General features: G+C 36.9%; 1 protein-coding gene across 1 annotated transcript in view; it reads right to left on the minus strand.

Annotated features, from left to right (window-relative positions):
- LOC134755987 (homeobox protein dve-1) overlaps positions 1-17,692 on the minus strand; it is an 89,458-nt gene that overhangs the window by 27,470 nt on the left and 44,296 nt on the right. The gene's annotated exons all lie outside the window — the stretch shown is intronic.

Here is a 17,692-nt window from a genome sequence, read left to right on the forward strand (position 1 = left end):
CGGCGGATTACTTGGAACAAAAAAGAAAAAGGTTGTGATTGAGCTCGATACTTTTTAATGCATAAGACTAGCGAACGGCTTAACAAAAAAGAAATGTATAGAATTGGAGGTTCAACTGGTTTAAATCACGCGAAAAGTGGCAAGGACACCGGCGAACTGGAAAGTTCGTGACCTGACGCAGAAAGCTAAACTGTAAGTTTATATAAAAATTCCAACCTATGGCGTATGGAGGATAAATCTAATCTACTTATGAATATGTTAGAATATGTGGCATTGATCTCTTACGCTTTTTTTTTCATTGCGACCAGTGTAGTACGGATATAATGGTTGTTCCTGTCTACGTGACAGCGTGATAAAACGGTGTCCGCCACTTTCTATCCCGCGGTATTAAAGGGTGTCAGTTATTTTATCACGTGGATAAAACCATCCATAATACGCCTGCTAGTCTCTATTTCACCACGCTGACAATGACAATTAGCCATACGTAATTGGTCCAAGAAGTAAACGTTGATTAGTGTTAAATTAAATACCGCCTTAGAAATGTACTGCAAATTGTTAAGTCGGTGAAATAGGCAACGATGGATGGAAGAATTCGGTGATTAATCAATATCAAGAAAGAAAGTTATAAAAGCTACTTGTTATATTCATACGATGACAAAAAACCTGACAAGTGCGAGTCGGACTCGCCCACTGAGGGTTCCGTACTTTTTAGTATTTCTAGTTATAGCGGCAACAGAAATACATCATCTGTGAAAATTTCAACTGTCTAGCTATCACGGTTCATGAGATACAGCCTGGTGACAGACAGACAGACGGACAGTGGAGTCTTAGGAATAGGGTCCCGTTTTTACCCTTTGGGTACGGAACCCTAAAACGTATAGGTAATTAAGTAGGTATGTTATGGCATACAAAAAAAGGAGTCTGCAAATTAAACCTAAATAATTCCTATAACAAAAAAGTAATTATTCATGGATATACTTTACAGAAGGTGGGTAAATTTATTTCAGGCGTAAAATACATGAATGATCGTAAAACGAACAGGGATGAGCGCGGGAAAATCCTGAAAAAGGCCGCCATGTGGCAATCCGGGATACCGGGATTTAGCCTATCCCGCCTTACCGTAATCCCGGGCCCTAAAAATACATATATCCTACTTAACTCCGCGTGTAACCTTTTTGTGGACGTAATGGAAAAATACAGTTAAAAATGTTTTATTTTATCTACTTATGGGTCGAGGTGTTTACGTAAGATTTTGCTAGCTTTTTATGAGTTTGAATTTGATATGAGTATGTTATTGCAAAACTTATTATGATTTACTAAAATGACCAGCTTTTAGTTTATTTTCATTAACAATAGGTATGATTTTTTGGCAAGTTCGCTGTTTCAATGAATTAGGCAAATAAATCAGAAATGACTAAAAATACTTAGACAAAACCTACCACATCTTCGGTTATTACTTAATCGTTAGGTAGGGCGTTACTGGCAAAAAATAGTCTTTTATATTGACAATTAGTAACATTTGATTAAAAGTATCGCGCATTGTTTAGCAGCATAACTTAACATTACATCTAAATTTATTACCATTTATTATTTAATAAACAATTTTATTAGCAGTTTAATTGACGTTATTGCAGTAGCTCCTATTATTTAAGCCCGGTATAAAACAGCCCGATGACTCACTGAATAAATTATATCGATTATACTTGGATTTAAAACTAATCCCCGCTTTTTGGACAAAACAAACGTCCACATCTATACGTTTACACGGCCACTTGGCGCGGTCCGTCGAGATAATCCCTCGCGTGTCTCTTTCGCACTCGCAGGTGTTACGCGCAAATCCTCGTCGCGTCCCGCTCTAATCCCTTATTTGAATCTTATCAGATCTCAGGAGATACAACGGACGATGTGTGGATGTGGTAGTGCTAGGGTTGCGAGCGAAACGAATTACAGTACCGGTCAAAAATACTGCCTGTTGGTATATCTAGCAGATCACGAAAAATATTTAGCCATTAGATCTTCTTGCAAATCAAACTGGAACGTGCTTATTTTGCAAAATATTTTAAAAACAGAAAAAAGGATATAAATATTTAATGTCTATCGCCAACATCGAAATATCGAAAATCGTATCTGCCTCTATCACTCTTGAACATTCGGGCGACAGGGAAGCAGAAAATCTTTTTTAATTTTTCGATATTGGCGGTATACCCTCAGAGCATCCGGAGACCTAATCGTGTAGTTCAAGACAACCCCCTGCCAGCGTAACGGAAAAACGCAGACAGTTTGGTACGGTCCCCTTTTGGACTGAGGTTGTATTTGGAGCTAATTATAATATTTGTTTGGGATTCGTCGCGACGGGTGAATGTTATTGCTATATTTTTTGCTAACACATTGCACTTGCAATGCACCGTTATGTTCGGGTTCGTCGGACTTTTAACAAATCGATATAAATAGGTAGATATGTTTTTTTAAATATGAATTTTACGAAAGGTAAATAGGTAGGTTTTTTGTCAGCACCAGATTTCCTGTTTATATAAATACCAGTTTATGTCGGTGGCAAGTTAGCGTACATCCCGTAATGGCCCCTCTACACGATGGCCCAACACTGGACCAGCGAGATGGCCATGCGATGGTTATGGCTCCTCTACACGATGGCCCAGCACTGGACCAGCGAGATGGCCATGCGATGGTTATGGCTCCTCTACACGATGGCCCAGCACTGGACCAGCGAGATGGCCATGCGATGGTTATGGCTCCTCTACACGGTGGCCCAGCACTGGACCAGCGAGATGGCCATGCGATGGTTGAGAGCACGCACTATGGAATGGGCCACGTGTAGATGCGTAAGCACCATCGCTGGCCCACTACCTTTAACGTGCGGACGAAAAACTGACACCGTGGCCATCCCATCGCCATCCTGCCGCGTCATAAGCCATCGAGCGTGCTCGTGTCGCCGCCAGAATGAAGTTACACGAAATGTTGTCTTGTTTATCAGACTAACACAGAATAAATAATAGTAGGTACTAGGTACAGAAGGTTCACTCTCTAACAAAACGCGTCAAACAGGTATGACCGCTAGGTGGCGCGAGCAGGAGTCTTCCGTAGCGCTACGCGGCAACTACTATGGCTAGACACCAAAATTGGTGTGGGCCGCATGTACTTGTAGTACTTGTACTCAATAAGTACACTTCGCGTCGTGGCATTAATAGGCTAGATGACAAATATTTATTAATGGTATCAATCAAACAGCTCAACAACGGGAGTCATGGAAATCTAAGGGAGAGGCCTTTGCCCAGCAGTGGGATACTACAGGTTATAAAATAAAAAAAACAATCAATGTAAAAGTCAGAAATGATAGTCAGAGTCCGACAGTCTTACTTCACTCGCGACACTCTTAAAACAAAACGATAAGTGAACGTGACGTCACGGTCACTGAGAACCCATCTTGATTGTATGTATGGAAAATAAGTAAAATTGCGACTTTTGTCGGTGAAATATTGCGTTTACGCATATAGTTGCCATACATTTTATTTTTATAATATGTTAGGAATCGAATGGTACCCTTACTTTATTCCCTTTTGCAAATAAAAAAAAATTGAAATTTTTAGATCCTGTATTATTTTAAACATTTTATTATATATTGTTATAAAATTCGACATGTGTCATCATCCCTATTGTAGGTAAGCCGAAGTTATGCGCAATGGAAATAGAGTTATTATAAAGCGTGAAAACCCTAAAGTGCAAGCATACATTAAGGAGCGTCCACACTTGAGCCTCGATCGAAGCTAAATTTATGTTTCTGCAACACGCCGACGGATTAAGATGACATCAGAATAGGGATGTGGACAGCTGCAGTCTGTGTGTTATCATTCACTACGCGAGCGACGGCGAGAAGACTTGTAAGTCCGAAATAGAAAATTTAATCGCGCTGATTATTACTCGTACACCTTTCGCCACAAGCTTTGATGCAACTTGTACCTGGATCTAACCAATATATATCTGATCTCTATCTTACACAAAGTTGTTATACATATAGAGGTCTCGTTGGATAAGATTCTAACAGTGGCCTACACTTGGCAAGTGTGTCGAGCAAGCCGTGTAGTAAATATAATTAGTTTCTGCTCAGCTGTTTTGACATGTGCTAAAGCAATCATAGAAAGGATTTCTTAATCCAACGTATATGACAACACTAGACACAATATGATGACTAACGTGGCGGAAAATATATACAAAAAAACGTTATGATTTCAACCGTCTTTTAAAATTTGGATAAGAGTTAGTCTGTAAGGGTGGCACATGGCGGTGTTTTCCTTTTTAATGAATAAATACAGACTACACACAAAAAAGCTGCACATTAAAATATTAACCGACACTTTTCACATCACTCGCCTTTTGTAATCTACTAAATTACTTTACGATCCAAAACAACGATATTTATAAAATATCGAGCCCATGCGGCCATATTTCATAAAGGAAGCCAGGGGGTTTCTTGCGAGCGTAGTAAGATAATATTCCTAACCCTTTGTGAGGATTAAGATTTTGTTAAGGGCGGCCCCTTAAGCCCGCCAGACGGGGTCCCCGACGATTAGAGACCCTTTGCTTCACTTCTATGGTTTTTACCGCTTGAAACAAAAGTTTTATTGAACGATTTTATTCGCTGCGCTTATACTGGTAGCTCTGTACTTGATTTATTTATTATGGATGTTTGGAAAGGGTTTATTTCTATACTTATGTAGTCAAGTTTTGAAAAGATGTCTAAAAGGTTTTATTTTTACGAGAAATACATAGTTCATTCTAGTCTGCCGAGATATTATGTTGTTTATACAGGGTGTAAAATGTTGTTGAACAGGGTGTAATATGTTTGTAGCTGCATCTGCCCATTATAATCTATCTATTTCATGTCATAACTTTTGTGTGTAAGACAAATTTACGGCATAACATCTCGATATTATTTTTCACCTCAAAATATTTAAGTCAAGTGCTTATTAAATTCGCTAATTTTAATTTTAATTTTAATTAATTATAAACTAAATTAAGTCATTAGGATTAAGATCTCAGATTAACTTAACAATGGCTCTTTAGAGCTAATTATATAGGATTTTAATATGTGTTCGGTATTAATCGGATATCGATATCATTTCTCTCACTCAGCTTTTAAAATAACGGGCCTTGAGCCTTAAATAAATAAATAAATAAATATTGGGGACATCTTACACAGATCGACCTAGTCCCAAACTAAGCATAGCTTGTACTATGGACTATGGGTACTAGGCGACGATATAAATATACTTACATAGATAAATACATACTTATATACATAGAAAACAAACATGACTCAGGAACAAATATCTGTGTTTATCACACAAATAATGCCCTTACCGAGATTCGAACCCAGGACCATCGGCTTCGCAGGCCACTAGGCCAGACCGGTCGTCGCCTTGAGCAGCAGTAAACACCAACCGTTTGGTTTAGTTATTATACTAAACGCACGACACACCAACATATAGTAGCGCCGTACCCTCCAGCCTTAGGATTGGTCGGGATGAGCCGGATTACCGCCATAGATGTCCGCAGGCCGGATTAGACCCGACTACGTACCTATAGTTCCGTCTGAGTTGGAATAACAGTGGTTTCGGTTCGTTGTAAAATACACAATCTGTAGATTTCTAGATCTACATAGGGTAAAAAAGAGGTCGAAACTGTTATGAAATATGTTTTTTTAATTAACGTTACACTACGCTCTAATGTATTAACATAACGTTCCCTTTATTTTAGTTTTTAACTGAAATTTTTAATAATAAAAATAGTGAATATTTATAAAGGACCACGTTAAAAACAGTATTTTGTTGGATTTATATAAAATAAAAAATGTTGGCTCCCTAAGTTGTTTAGTAGTTGCTAAGGTGTTACTTACAATTTTTTTTTATCTTGTGCAAAGAAAGTTATAAAAACTGCTATTACTTTTAAAAAAATTGTTAAATATTTTTTATAATTAAATCAAGTGTAGTAAAAATTTACACAAGTTTTTTAAGTAGCCTACTAGTATCCGGCCTTCATCACTACATCTATTTCAGTTTATAGTAATATTTTTTTTGCTTATAAGTTATTACAAATAAAATATTTACAGGTACTTATTATTTTGTTCAGTAAAGAATAAAAGAGGGAAGTAAATAATTTCATCACGATATACCTCCTTATACGAATGTGAAACACAACGACTGCACTCCCATTTTATGCTGACTGTAGGTACAGTCGAGTTCACAAACATGTTGGCTTGTAAAGAAGTTTGTGGACTCGACCGTACCTTGCCGTATACCAAATCTAACATGATCTTAAATCTGTTGGCGGTTGGCGATGCAAGTGCCGACGGCGGGGGAGTGCGTGCGGCGAGGGGAGGGGGAGGGACAACTCATCAATCACCGTGAGATTATCTCCTCAAGTTCAGCCCAATTTGAGGCATGCACTCGGCTTAACGCACACAAACAAACTACACATACAAACAAATCACAACTTTATCAACTAACATGAGAGTTGGCTTTTCTTTGGCTACCATATACTTCGCGATATGCTTTTAATAAGGATTTTGTTAAAAAAGCTACTTTATTTTTGTATTTATGAGCATTTGTGCAGAAAGGGAAGTTGGATTAATTTATTTTTTAATACCTACTGGCACTAAGGAATTTTTCATTCGACTTATTTTTAAAGGTTTAAGCATAATTTGATTTAAATTTGGCAACCGCCATGAGAAAAGTAATCTCTATTAGCAGTGGCATTTAACTTTATAAAATTATCCAGATTTGAAATTTTATTGACATTAGCTAGGTACGGTGCATATATCTTGCATAAGTAGTTGCTGGCGGCCGGGCTTACCTCTTACTGTACCTCTATGTTTTTTTGTTTGACATTGATCTTTTAGATTCTAAAACAAGTACATACATATGTGGTGCATAATTGTTTTCCTTCATATTTTATCGGAAACGTTCGTAATTGTCATGCTGCTTCAGTCAACGTGAGTACTTTGTGTACCGAGACTGACTGAAATAGCAAGACACGTTCGTACGTTCAAAACAATTATGGACATATATTTGGGTAGGTTAGCATTTTGAAACGAATTTTCAAAATTTGAAAAGTTTAACCGTCACGTGTAAAAAATAGTAAAACATTATCAATAGCTTATTCCTCCCAAGGAATAATTTTTCACATTTCGACCACTGACATCATTAACAATATCATATTCATATTCATATTCATAATAGAGCTTAAAATAATTTCATACATATTAACATTAATATCTCCTTCCAAATACAAACATTTAGTCAAACGCACACTCATGCAATACGGCTTAGTGCATATGTGTGTGTATCATAATGCAAATCCTTATGATCATTCTTTTGTGCTTGACATTAATTTTGTTACGTATCAAACCTACCACTACATGCGCGTAAGTGTGTGTAAGGTGCGTTTGTGTAAGTTAATCTGCCGGCACCAACAGAGAGATGCAATCAGCTGATCCTCTGATCAATCGATAAAAAAGATGCCAAGCGCGAGTTGGGCGTAGTTTCTGAAATGGGCCAGTAATTCAATGTAGTCAAAGTTACTTTATTTTATTGATCTCCTTTTATATTTATTATTGTTGTCCTTATATAAACGATAAAAAATAAGCTTACCTAGTATTATTTATTGATAAACGTACGTCATGTTTTGAATACTGACGTTTGATAAGGAGCGAATATTTTGTACTCTACATAACCTAGCAAGTAAATACCTATAGACAGGCTGGGCAGACCTAACTTTTTTTGAGGTTAATACGATAGTGCAAACTGCTAGCAACGCTTTAAAGATTCTTATCTGGCCAGATTATTGGATTAGATGACTGTAAAGACACCCTAAAGATGGCGCCAATTATTTGCGGAAGACAAAAAAAAAACAATCTTTCCAACTGGTTGTTCGAAGTATGGTCAAAGCCGATAATAATTACTTAGTCGAGCTTTTTAACAGCATTTCTAAGTGTCGACATCCCTTAGTAGAGTTACTGGCTAAAGTCACAGAATAAATAATAGTATTATACCGAACGGCCACGCACCGCCCCGCCCCGACTCGAATTACCTCGCCCCGCGACACCAGATTGATGGCCGTTTGCCGGCCGCTCAGTACTATATTTAAAGCAACTTACACTATGACGCATGACGCGTATACAGACGTGCCGTTCACATATAGAAACGCAAGTGATTTTTGATGTACAGCGTGTCCGCCCGGTGCTAAAGTGATCCCTGAATCGTGCCTGGTTCACAGCGAACACCAGCGTAACTCTGAAAATCAATCCGGCCGGGTCACACACCACCGGTGCGGTGGATGATCTGCACCATTTGTCAAGATTAGGCTTACAGTGTCGGTATACTCGTACCTGTGCCTCTGGGAGTTTGAGGCAACAGAAAAAAAAGCGTGTGTGTTTAATGGTACTGTTAGTATTGTGGACGATATAAGTTGTAGAAGATTGCCGGACATGTTCGTATTGCTTACATGACAGTCGTCGTCATGTTTGCGGATGAACTTAACAATAACATGTTTTCGAGCCTTAATCTTAGAGCTCTAGAACTCTAGTACAGTGATAAATTCGCCTTAACTAGGTAACCGTTGGAATTAGCAGTGCATGGTAACGTGAAAGCGTTGTAAGAAGAACTGGGTTCTGATTATTGATTAGTTTATTGATAAATTTAAACTGTACCTAATCCATCCAGGGAATAATCAAAACCATATTTATTGTAAACTAAAATAAAACTAAATCTAACCGACATACGAATCAAATCTATATGATCAATTCTAGAATCGATTGACATCACAGACACGTATATATTTTATTGTTCAGACATTGGCACTACATGCAGCATCTACTTAAATATATGTATGTCCAGTATATTATTCCGAGACAAATCCTCAGCAAATTATTCCCTCAAATCCTTGCGGGTAATCTCCACGGAGATCGGCCGGTGGGCACCCTAATCTTGTCTCATCCGGATCAAGCGCTCTACTTAGCTCCGTGTGTGCTCGGTACAGCGCTCTTTGTAGCCAAACTACGTTTTCGTATGAAGAAAATGCTCTAAGGATACTTTACAGTGAACGATTTTAAACCACTAGGTATACACTAACTAGTGCCTTTAAATGTATTTCTTTTTAAATCCCGAGTAGGTTAACTGTATAAAAACTTTGTATATCCATGCAGAAAAAGTTACATGAACGAAAATAATATGTGCATGTTGTCATATTTTTTGAACTCATTTGTATTTATGATCAAACAAAATAATATTATATTATAAGGCGTATTATAGTCGCACTTACGGCCAAGCCATGAACATGATATAGATAGTGCTTGTCTCATACAATGATATCGGGTATCGGGTATGATGTTCGGTTTAAAGAAATCTTTATTCTCAAAAGAATTACAATAAATTCACTTACATGAGAATTATACATATTAAGTTAGTTTTAGCGTGCATGTTACCTACTAAATTACACTTCTTAAGTTTGTTTGACATGTATTTATGACCCAATCCTAAATATAATATGAAAATATTAGGTTACCAAGACATATATGCATCAAAATATTTCTTCAGTTTTTACTTCTGTTTACTTAATGTTTTACTTACATGGTATCAGCCATGAACCATGAAACCTGACGACGCTGGTTCAAGTTCAGCCTTCCCCGCAGGAGATATTTGACATTTTTACTTTCAAGTATACGAAACATCAACAATAACATCTATTTATATTTTACTTTTATTTATACTTATTTCTGCCGGGTTTCGATTTGTTTGTCAAATCACTCCCTGGGGCCCGTTTCTCAAAAGCTTGTAACTTTTAATACAGGCGGATGTCACTTTTTAACAGCTTTTGTTAGAAAGGGACATCCACTTGTATTACAAGCTTATAGCTCGCACAGGTATTCCTGATTATAATAATCGCTCTACATAATTTCGCTACCTATACGTTTAACTGCTAAAGTGTACATACTACACGGCTACGAGGATATCGGGATGATTCTCGAGCCGGATTATACCGAGCGGATTAGGACCTCGTCCTGCGGCCGTCCCGCAAGACGCACATATACCTATTATTATAAATCTATGTACGTTATAATAGTGCGATTTAGTTTATAGTTGACTACAAATAAAGTACATCCACAAATAAGTGGCTAAGTCTAATTTGATATAAAATAAATAAGGGGACATCTTACGCAAATCAACTTAGCCCCAAACTGAGCAAAGCTTGTACTATGGGTGCCAGGCGACGGACGATATACATACTTATATAGATAAATACATACTTATATAAACAGGGTGATCAATCCAAATGGGTCAGTATGGACAAGTCCGAAACTAGAGAGATAGCGAAATCTGTTCTTAGGAACCATGGCTTCGATTTTAGATTTAATAATAATGACATTCAAACTTTTTTTTAAACTCTCATACATAACCGGGAATCGAACCTGGTCAATATTCTTTATGTAATCGCGTGTAGTATTTGTTTGTATAATTGATCCTGAAATATGAATAAAAAATTAGAAAAATTTAATGCCATCATCATATTCCTCGCGTTGTCCCGGCATTTTGCCTGGGCTCATGGGAGCCTGGGGTCCGCTTGGCAACCAATCCCATTATCAAACTATACCAGGGTTGGCATTCGGTTTGACGGCAACTTGACGCTTTTAAGGATTGGCTTGGCACCGACTTCAAACGTATCGGTTTGCTAGCGCATATAAAACGAGATAATATTTTATTTTAAAGAATAATTTTATTTTTCCATTTTTGTGTTTCTTCATCTGTCTGGCCAAACTGTCACTAAACATTTTTGCACTTCGGGTAAGTTTCAAGTTTCAGTTGCTAATCTCTTATTACTCCAATTCCTAGTCCTACTCGATAATAGTGACATTGAAAATCTCTATATAATTTTTAATTTATTTATTAAAAAAAAAATCTTATTCGCTTTCACATCATTCCTCCTGTTAGTTTTTTTAACACTATTTGAAGCACAAAATCAACTAGAAATGAAAACAAAAATCTATTCCAAAAACACCAAGTCCGCCTCCCAACACTAGTGAGATAAAGCCTCGCACACACGACCTGCGGGATCGCGCTCATCCGGATGATCCGGACGGATCAGCCTCGTGTCGCCCGGAGATAAAGCTACTGCACCCGCTGCTACACGATGTGACGAAATTTACTGCGTTTTTGGAGCGTGTATACCACGTGTATAAATATATTTTTGGTTTATCTGTAAGTTCCTTTAGCGTTAAGTCTTGATTTTCTGAGAAAGATTTATGTCTGAGAATCAAGAAAGATCTCTGAAATATGCATGGATGACGATCATATAGGAAAGTCAATACCGTGCATAACACCTTATGCGAGATAAAAGAATAAGCTGGTGTAGATAAAAATAATATGATTTACGTTTTTAGACAAAAAAACTGGACAAGTGCGAGTCGAACTCGCCCACCGAGGGTTCCGTACTTTTTAGTATTTGTTGTTATACCGACAACATGGTTCATGAAATACAGCCTGGTGACAGACAGACGAACAGACGGACAGCGGAGTCTTAGTAATAGGGGCCCGTTTTTACCCTTTGGGTACGGAATCCTAAAAATGGTTTAAAGTGAAAAACAGGCTTTACAGGCGTCATTTTAAAGCAAGAGTGAATAGGCTAAATATTACTGAACCGGTGAGCTACTCGTACATCTTAGGCTCTGCCTTCACTTTCCATCAGTTAATTAAAAAAAACGGCAAAAAAATCACGTTTGTTGTATGGAAACCCCACTTAAATATTTATTTTATTCTGTTTTTAGTATTTGTTGTTATAGCGGCAACAGAAATACATCATCTGTGAAAATTTCAACGGTCTAGCTATCACGGTTCGTGAGATACAGCCTGGTGACAGACAGACAGACAGACAAACAGCGGAGTCTTAGTAATAGGGTCCCGTTTTTACCCTTTGGGTACGGAACCCTAAAAACAGACTCTAAGAATGGAATCAGCAAATTAAACCAAAAGGCCACCAAAAAGTGTTCTTGCATGAATATCATTTCCATGGCCATTAGATAAAATAAAATGTTTACGATTTTATTTTTACATTCGCCTATAATGTTGTTCAACTATTTATAGCATTGTTTGAAGAATATTTTCTATTAATTTTAACTTGCACATGCTTCTACTTTTTGGCCTCATTGACCTTATTTATTATTATTTTTCTTCTTCCTCGCGTTATCCCGGCATTTTGCCACAGCTCATGGGAGCCTGGGGTCCGCTTGACAACAAATCCCAAGGATTGACGTACGCACTAGTTATTACGAAAGCGACATCTGACCTTCCAACCCGGAGGGAAACTAGGCCTTATTGGGATTAGTTCGGCTTTCTCACGATGTTTTCCTTCACCGAAAAGCAACTGGTAAATATCAAATGATATTTCGTACACAAGTTCCGAAAAACTCATTGGTACGAGCCGGGGTTTGAACCCGCGATCTCCGGATTGAAAGTCGCACGCTCTTAGCGCTAGGCCACCAGCGCTTAATCCAGACCAGACCTTATCTATAAATAAATATGATTAAAAGAAGTAAATATTGACAGGAAATAAAATACGAATTTTAATCAATTGATTCAATGCCAAATCTAATTTCAATAAATATTTAATATTATTTGATCAAAGAGCACCACTTTAATTTGTTTTGTTAGTTAAGAAATCGGCTTAGATGTACAGTAAGTATGTAAATGTATGTAATAAATAATGTACAGTAAGTATGTACAGTAAGTAATAATGTAAATTGAAGACAAGCAGGATATTGTTTTTTAATGTGCCATCGTCTGGCATAAAGACATAGATCTATAAGATAATTTGTAATTTACATTCAAACATTAGAAACTACCGTTGATTTTAGCAATAAAGGTATGCTGGATCTTACATACAGAATAAATAATAACTATAATACGACACAATAAAAAACATAAATCGGCTTATCTATATAAAACCGGCTTATTCGTATCCAGTAGCGTCGGCAGATAAATTAACGTTACGATATCGCAAATATTAATATTCGTCGACATTTTGATTCAAGATAATGGCTATAGATTATTATACCAGATTAATGAATATTATATTAGAATGAGATTATAAACGAGATTATTTTTTCATGCGCTGGCTATTGTCATTTTATTTGATTGATTTTGCTGTTTTATAAATCAGTGATAAAAAAAAACTGTATTGTTGGGAAGGTCTGCATTTATAGTATTTTTTTTACATTATACTTGTGATACATAATTGAAACACTTAACTTATATTACATATGTTAAACGAATTAAAGTTTCTTTGCTTGTTTATTTTCCTGTGATCTATGTCAGTATGTTATTTTTATTTATTTATTTATTTAAACTTTATTGCACAAGCAAAGAAAAATGTACAAATGGCGGACTTAATGCCAAAAGGCATTCTCTACCAGTCAACCATTAGGTCAAACAGAGACATAAATGTTGGTGCAGGATAGATTCATAAATTATAACGAGAAATAGAACCAAAAAAAATTCAAATATTATGTATATATATAAACATAATAACGTAAATTAACAAAATTATGATTAAATACTAATAGTATGTTACTTAAGCGGTAATTTTTAGTGGTGTAATTTGACATGCTTTACCTTATTTCAGTTCAAGTACATGACATTTGTTGTGTGTCAATGACTTATTGAATCTCGCTACTTACGCTAAATTATGACTAATTTGCATAATTTATCGCTGTGTATAAGACATCCGTCACATCATAAACAAATGATATATCACTGATCAAATCGCAACCATAATAGGCCACCTGGACTGCGCTTCTGACGCTACCCAGGTACGAATTGACAAAAAGATTTATATCGCGGACGTCGGCGTAATCCGGCGGGCATTGTGCAATCGCTAATCGCTCGTCGATTCACGGCTTCGGAGCCCCGCTTTTTCATTGGCTGCTCATGTTATTTTACAATCCAGTGTAACTTGACCTTCAGAACCGTAATAACTATTCGAATCCGAGATCGTTCTTACACTGGTTCTCCGGAGTACTAGACTAGCTTGCAGTGAGCGGTCGAAATGACATCCTCGCATGGAATTAATAATGATTAATAACGCCCGATTAGAGGTATTAGGCATTAACTCGCCACCGCCTTTGAGACGGTCGACGCCAATGATATGTATACATTTTTCGCCTTATTGCAATGGATTAGGGTTCAAAAATATTTCAATATCTTTGACGTCAACTACATGTCAGATTTAGCTTTTGATAACCTATAAAGGTTTTATTTATATTAACTTATCCTGACGTTTAATTTTTAAATCAAGACATATTTTTTACATTGATCAATACTTTCTTTTTGATTAGATCTTTGAAGATTGCGGACTGCCGATGTTTAATCTAAGCATACAACTTAATCACAATTTGAGTTTATAAAAAAAATACCTTGCTTCCCCGATTTGCTGCCCAAGGTGTTTATTAGGTGTTGTCATACTCAACTTGCAATTCAGGGAATGCATTGAATAAGGAACGAACCCCGAAAAAATGTGTTCCAAAACTTTTAACTGTAAATAGCTTTTGAAGTTTCATACGTTTGTTTAACAATAAATTGCTCTGATATTTAGATTAAGGTAATATTTAAAACTTGACAATTTAAAAGTGCTTGTTGCTAGGCCTATTTGAATAAATAATATATTGACTTTGACTTATACTAAGGCATATTTATTCTAATATGGCAATAATTAGTTGTTTGCGTAACTTTTCCTCAATGTTACACGATTGCTCATGTAAATGATGGTATTATGGTATAGTATAGACATTAAGATACTTAAATTATTATTTCTATTCAATATCAAGTTGCAACCCGATTTGAATAAACTAAGGGCAGTTAAATCCTGAACTACCTTCGGCCGATTCTGCAAAACACCCCCTTTACACAACTCTTGTATGATTTCGGCTTTTGCGATTAGCCGAGCCCTAGTATGCACTTTCTGACTAGGCTCCATACATCAATTATTGTCTATGGTAGTTAGTGATGGTACTGATGGTACGCGAAATAATCCCTTACAAGGTTATTATATTGTAGGCAACGCGCATGTGGTATCTATGCAGCTACCAACGTGTTATATAAAAAATCCTCCCGTGTCTTAATGTTAAGCGGCGATGATGGTAGGTATGACTAATTTTCTGATCGATTTTCTTTCGAGCGAACTTTTTGGTAGGTGGTTTTAATAGTGTGGCCATATTACTAGTTTAAGTTTTATACTTACTTACTTACTGCTGTGGCGCGACGACTCGAAGTGGATCTTGGCCTCCGACACCAAAGACCGCCATGCTACTCTGTCCAAAGCCGTTTCTGTCCAGTCGACGGCGCCGAGTTTTATAGTCGAAAGAAATTTAAAATATTGAATGGGATCTCTAGGTACAGTCGACGACCAAGACATGTTTAGTAGGCGATTAGTAATATGATAAAATACCTTGTTATGGTTTGCTCGGCAAACCTTTGAGTATTTTATTTCAAAAATACAATTTTTTCTGTTAGCTAAGCTTTATTCCCTTGAATCAAGTCAGATTATTCCCGCATATGACATGTAATATTTTCGAAAAAGGCACATCACTAATCATAGTATCTGTCTGTATGCGTGTGTACGCGGCTTAATGCATTGAGCTCGCCTTACGGGCAGACGGGATGTCCCGGATTAGATTTAAGGGGTAAAAGAACAGAAAAGAGAGGGAAGAGGATTTGTACACGGCCAAGACAAGGACATACGATAGCAGAGATTTAAAGATTATGCTTCATAAAGAGAGGAGTATGAATAGAAAATTATTGCGTAGGGAATAAAGAACTAGAGAACAATTGTGGGGGAATGACGCGTCACTACAAGACTGAACTTAACTATTTCGATTAGAATTGTAACATTTTTGTAGTACGTACGAATAAAATACTTAACGTTGAATTAAAGAATCGTTTGAATTTTTAGACGAATTTTTGACGAATTCATCCTTCGATACAATAGTGTAGGTAATTAAGTAAGGTTATATCATGTAACCATCCCTGATCTATAGGTAAATGTGTTACGGGTACATTCTGAAGGAGGCCGAGGTCCGCAATGGTAAACCAATTGCAAGAAGGTACTTACGGGCACTTGTTTTGACGAAAGCGACTGCCGTCTAATATGAGTAATCTGACCATTCCCATTTTTATTTAAACAATTACAATTAATACTGTGCCTTATTTAGACTAGCTTGGTTTTCTTACGTTGTTTTACTTCACCGAATAGTGAATAGACACTAATATCTATCTACTAACACCAATTCCATATAAAACAAAATACATGACCCTTTTACGGTCCAATATATGTTCTGGTAATTCAAATCAAGTTAAGCCAAGTACCAATGTATTGTCATATTAAAACCAAATATATATTTAATTAATATTGAAAGGCAGTTAAACTTTTACGACTCAACAATACAACCAGAACAGCGTAGCTGTAGGAATCTCTACAAATACCCGTTCCGTAGAACATAGGACGTGTATACCATGGAAAAATATACGTCTTACGTCATTTTGAAATCACGGCGGTTAAGTTAAAAGATATCGGTGAATCAATTATGGCATCAGGTTAGGCGAAGATGAGCTAGGAAATTCTTCCAAGCGTACATCCGAAAATAACCAGCTTAACTTAAACCCTGTGATCTGTGATAGCTATGCGTGATCGGGGTTCAGACTTATCCTGTTTTAAACTAATCGGTGGGAATCAGTCAGGATGCAGACAAAGGGTCCGGCCGGCGCGTGACGGCGAATAAGCGGTGTTATAACGGGTATTATACGCTTGCAGTTGGGTATTAATATTTATATAATAATCGACCTTATTTCATTGGTATGAAGTTTAAGTATAATCATATTTGTGACTGGCTGTATCTGTCCTCTATTTCAGAGAACTAGAAGTCAGGTTATATTGTCTTCGGTTACCGCGATAGTTACTCATGAAATAAAACTATGAGTATTATAAATTCAATATACGCGATATAATCCGTTTTCATAGTTTTATTTTAGAAGTCAGGTCTTCATTATTGAAAAAAACTTGGGTTTTGATTTCGTGACTTTATCGTGGATGGTATACTTACCTATGTAGCTAAAAACCGGCCGAGGGTTCCGTACAAATTTCACATTTTTTTTACAAATTTACAGTTTTCATATTTTTCCTGTATTTGTAGTGTAAGACGCTATTACAAGCCAAATTTCATAGTTCTAGGTCAACGGGAAGTAACTGACAATTTTGATTTCCTTGAGAGTGTTGATATAGAGGTTTTTTGCGGCATAAACGGCCGTATCTTTTTTTTTTACGTTAACTTAGAACTTTGATTTTTTCACATCTTCAGTGGACTGTAGACCTGAGTATATGGTTTAAATTTTAACTCGATACCTCCACGCGTTCCCGAGATAAATTAATTTTTCCTGGCAATGAGACCGATCGAACGATCGGAAATGAGATATTGGAAACCAATATTAACCCATAAAACGTAGTAAAAACCTACGTTTTAAAGGCGAGGCACATATGATCCGCAGGATTTTCAGTGGATATCTTGTTAAAGGCATCCTTCTTCGGCGGGAGCGGCGCGTGGCGCTTGTGATGCGCCGGCGCCAACAACTAGCGAGCT

This window comes from Cydia strobilella, chromosome 3, assembly GCF_947568885.1.
Source record: "Cydia strobilella chromosome 3, ilCydStro3.1, whole genome shotgun sequence".
NCBI classification, from domain to species: domain Eukaryota; kingdom Metazoa; phylum Arthropoda; class Insecta; order Lepidoptera; family Tortricidae; genus Cydia; species Cydia strobilella.